The sequence below is a fragment of the Calidris pugnax genome, unplaced genomic scaffold, assembly GCF_001431845.1.
Source record: "Calidris pugnax isolate Ruff unplaced genomic scaffold, ASM143184v1 scaffold220, whole genome shotgun sequence".
NCBI lineage: Eukaryota > Metazoa > Chordata > Aves > Charadriiformes > Scolopacidae > Calidris > Calidris pugnax.
The window spans coordinates 1354119-1359099 of record NW_015090963.1 but is presented as its reverse complement, the minus strand read 5'-3'; positions in this window follow the sequence as shown (position 1 = coordinate 1359099).

Here is a 4981-nt window from a genome sequence, read left to right as displayed (position 1 = left end):
CAGCAGCCAAGGTTTCTCCCCAGCATGTGGAGGGCTGAGGCTGTGAGAAAGACTGTGAGAGGCTGTGAGAAAGAGAAAAGCCAAAGCCCTTTTGCAGCTTAAGGGATTGGAGCACCTCCCTTACCAGGAAAGGCTAAAGGAGCTGGGACTCTTTAGCCTGGAGAAGACTTGAGGGGAGACCTTATCTATGTTTATAAGTATCTAAAGGGTGACTTGAAGGATGATGGAGCCGGACTCTTTTCAGTGGTTTCCAGCGATAGGACAAGAGGCAACAGGCTCAAGCTGGAACATGGGAAGTTCCATTCAAATATGAGAAAAAACTTCTTTATGGTGAGGGTGACGGAGCCCTGGAACAGGCTGCCCAGGGAGGTCATGGAGTCCCCTTCTCTGGAGATCTTCAAGACCCCCCTGGATGCAGTCCTGAGTGATGTGCTCTGGGCGTTCCTGCTTTAGCAGGGGAGTTGGACCAGATGATCTCTAGAGGTCCCTTCCAACTCTGACAATTCCGTGATTCCATGATTGCGTGATCCTGATGAGAAGATGCCTGCGTGGCACGCCATTACAAGGGGAAGCGACACCCAACGCTCCTCTCGCACGCCTGCCCCTTGGGCTTTCTCTGTCTCCTCTGCCAGCTGGGATGAGGCCATGAGTCACTGCGGGGCACCCGGTCCAGCCCTGCCACCACTCCACACCCCATCCCAGCTTGCCCAGGGGCCCCCAAGCAACATGACAGCTGATTCCCACCACCTTCCTCCAAGGGCCTTTTAAAATTCCCTGCAATTTCTCCCTGGCAGGGCTCCAGGTCCTTCCTGTGCTCGTGTCCTTTATTGCCTCACCTATGTGGACTTGGACCAGGCGTGTGTGGCGTGGGCCACCCTGCTGGTGCGGGCAGCGGTGGGGGGGTGGCAATGCAGGGGTGGCATCACCCCTTGTGGAGACACATCTTGCTCCATCAGCTTCAGGAGATGATGCGCCTGCTTTTCGGAGGTGCTTCTGCGATTGCGAAACCCGCCCACACCAACCCCAACGAGCGTGTGCGTGGGGACGTCACCCTTCCGTGATGAAAACTATTAAGTGCAATTAAAGCCGTGGCAGGAGCCTTGCTGGTGTCAGCTCCCCAAGCCTGCCGGAGCTCGGCGCCCGGCCAGCATCTCCAGCGGGAGCAGCCAGCCCGACAAACAGGCTGAGCAGCCCCAGCCCAGGGCCAGCTGGTTGGGGCAGGGCTGGCAGCTCCGTCGTGGAGCTAACCCAGCGATGAACTCACCGGCACCCAGTCACCTCGCCAGCGCACCCTTCAAAGGGAAGCCCCGCAGGCACTGGAGCTCATCATCGCGGAAGGAACCTCGTTCCACCGCGCGCGCGCGCACGCTGCCTGGGACACCTCATCTTCCTGGGGAAACACCCTCCTCCCGGCCTTCCCAGCAGGCCAGCCTCTGGAAGGTGGCCAGCCATGGTGCAGAGCCCTGCCTCGTGCGTCTAAACCTTCCTGCTTGCTCTTTGCAGACCCTCGTGAAGTCCTTTGCAGGTCCCCGGGGGTTTGCAAGGAGTGGATGGAGCCCACTCCCATCAAGCCCTGGGTGGGCTGTCCCTCTGCAAGGCAGCCATACAGCTCCTGCAGTAACTTTCCCCCCATCCTCTCCAAGCCTCCGGATGCTCTCTGGACCATTGCCATCTTCTGCCTGCGTTACTGTTCCCCACCAAATGGGCACGGTTGATGAGGTCCTGCCCCGCGCCTGAGAGGAGTGGGAGCACCCTCACCCCACCCAGACTGTTAAAAGGAGCTTTTACGTCCTGTTCCTTAATCCTGTTTCTGGAACGAGACCTTGTTTTAAAAACCAGGGGAGGTTGCTAAGGGACAGTGTGCTCAGCAGGGACATCGCTCGCAAACCCTCAGCACTCAAAAGCAGGAGGTAAATAACTTGGGATATTATTAATCCTTCGTTGCCCTCACAATAAACAGAAATGTATTATTCTTGTCAAGGACAAAGGAGCCCACATTTCCCCGCAGCCGAGGAGCTGAACCAGCAAATCTTTTGGACTGAGCTCCACGGTGGGTTCAGCTGTGACTGAAGTTGTTCCAGTTGAGTTCCCGTTCAGGCCAATGATGGTTCATTAACCATTTGTTAACCCTGATTGCATTTCGGCCAGTTTAAGCTGGAGAATGCAGCCCGTACAAGCAGCCATGAGGTGGGGACCGAGCCATTTTCAGCCCATTTCTGGTTTCCACAGCCTCTGCTCCTATCTCCGGTTGGACACCAGAGCTTCTTGCCAGCTTGGCAGAGCTGGCACCCAAGGCCAAAGGGCAGAAAAGCTGAATATTGCCCTGGGAGTGTGTCGGAAACCCACACCGTGAGAGAAGAGCAAGGGTGCAGGGAAACAGAGCCTCCTGGGCTCTTCCTCCCTGAAACCAGCACCTGCAGATGTGGGGCTCGAGGCAGCAGCTTCTAAACCACCAGGAGCACCAGGGCATCACGTATTGCCCTCATCACCCTCAGAAATTAATATGGGCCATATACTAAATACACTTTAATGGCCCAGAAACTGATTCTGGGACCATCTAGGGGTTAATTAGCAAAAAATCTCCTATGAAAACAGGCTGACACCCCAGGAGGAGACGAGGTCCTGTGTCTGCAGTGACTCCATGGCCACGTAGCAGCACGTATGAGCCACACTGCAGAAAACCATGTGAAGGGGAGAAGGACTGTCCTTCTCCCCCCTGTACATGGCTATTCCTGGAGAGCACCCAGCACGGTGTTGTCCATGATGAAACCTCCAAAAACAGCATCCCCGGGCCGGCAGCAAGGCCAGGGGGGTGTTGGGGCTGGCAGCCAGAGCTGCACGCTCTGAAGACGAGATCTTGGTTATATTTATCACTTGACAGTACCGGTCCCCGCTATTTTTAGAGCCGCGTTGCAGCTGCAGAGAGGTGAGACGGGTGGGGGGCTGTTTTTCATAGAGTCATAGAATAGTTTGGGTTGGAAGGGACCTTAAAGATCACGGGGTTCCAACCCCCCTGCCATGGGCAAGGACATGTCCCACGAGACCAGGTTTCTCAAAGCCCCATCCAGCCTGGTCTTGAACACCTCCAGGCATGGGGCATCCACAGCTCCTCTGGGCAACCTGTTCCAGTGTCTCTCCACCCTCAGAGTACAGAATTTCTTCCTAATATCTAATGTAAATCTCCCCTCTTTCAGTTTAAAACCATTACCTCTCATCCTATCACTACACTCCCCATCTCTTCTGTAGGCCCCCTTTAGGTACTGGAAGATCTCCCTGGAGCCTTCTCTTCTCCAGGCTGAACAACCCCAACTCTCTCAGCCTGTCCTCATAGGAGAGGTGCTCCAACCCTTTGATCATCTTCTTGGCCTGCTCCAACAGGTCCGTATCCTTCTTACGGTGTGGGGCCCAGAGTTGGACGTGGTACTCCAGGTTGGGGTCTCCCCAGAGTGGAGTAGGGGGTGAGAATCCCCTCCCTTGACCTGCTAGCCGCACTGTTTTTGATGTAGCGCAGGATGCAGTTGGCTTTCTGAGCTGTGGGCGCACATTGCTGGGTCAAGTTGAGCTAGCTCCTCATCCACCAACACCCCCAAGTCGTTCTCCTCGGGGCTGCTCTCCATCCATTCTCCGTCCAGCCTGTATTTGTGTTTGAGGTTGTACAGGACCTTGCACCTGGCCTTGTATTTAACGAGTTTCACCCAAAATTTGCTAAAGTCAAGGTGTCCCCAAACAACCGGTGGGCCGGGCTGCTGCCCCTTGGGGCGGTAGGTCCACCCCAGGTCAGAGCCCTCCCAGGATCCCATGGCTGCTCTGTGCTCAAGTGTTTCACAGCCGCCCCTTCCCAGGGGTTCACTGCCTCCCAGCCCCCCCACCACGCGCCCACCCATGGCTACGACAGTGCCATTTCCCAACATGGCTGTGCGGGGAGCGGGCTGGGCCCACGGGGCACCCTGGGCAGGGGACACCCTGGGGGGGCTGTGTCCGTGGGTCTGGTGGGGGTCTTGTCTGTGGGTTTCGGGCTAGGCTGTGTCCGTGGGGCCAAGGAGCCTGGGGGTGCCGTGTCCATGGGGCTGGGGTGCGGCTCATCCATGGGGCTGAGGGGGCCATGTCCGAGTGTCTGGGGGAGGCCATGTCCATGGGTCCAGGGAACTAGGGGGTGCCATGGCCGTGTGTCTGGGGGAAGCTATGTCCATGGGTCTGGGGAACTAGGGGGTGCCGTGTCCATGGGGCCGGCGTGGGACTTGTCCATGGGGCTGAGGGGGCCATGTCCGTGTGTCTGGGGGAGGCCATGTCCATGGGTCTGGGGAACTGGGGGGTGCCATGTCCAAGTGTCTGGGGGAGGCCATGCCTGTGTTTCTGGGGGAGGCCGCATCCATGGGGCCAGGGTGGGGCTTGTCCATGGGGCTGAGGAGGCCATGTCCATGTGTCTGGGGGAGGCCTTCTCCATGGGTCTGGGGAACTGGGGGGGTGGCACAACCATGGGTCCACAGAATTGTGGGATGCCATGTCCATGTGTCTGGGGAACTGTGGGATGCCACATCCGTGGGTCCACGGAACTGGGGGGTGCCATGTCCGTGTGTCTGGGGGAGGCCTTGTCCATGGGTCCGGGGAACTGTGGGGTGCCATATCCGTGGGTCCACGGAACTGGGGGATGTCATGTCTGTGGGTCCGGGGGAGGCCGCGTCCATGGGGCCGGGTGGGGTTGCCGTGTCCGTGTGTCTGGGGGAGGCCGCGTCCGTGGGGCCGGGGTGGGGCGTGTCCATGGGGCAGAGGGGGCCACGTCTGTGGGTCCGGGGGGTGCCGTGTCCGTGGGCCTGGGGGCGATGGCAAAGCCCCCCTCCCCAGCTCCGAGTCAGGCCCCGCCCCTCCAGCCAGCGGCGGCCAATGAGGAGCCGCCTCGCTTAGGACCGCCCCCTCCCCGCTGTCATCACACACCCGCACGTGGAGGGGGCGGGGAGAGGGTGGGATCTCGGCGCGCTGCGTC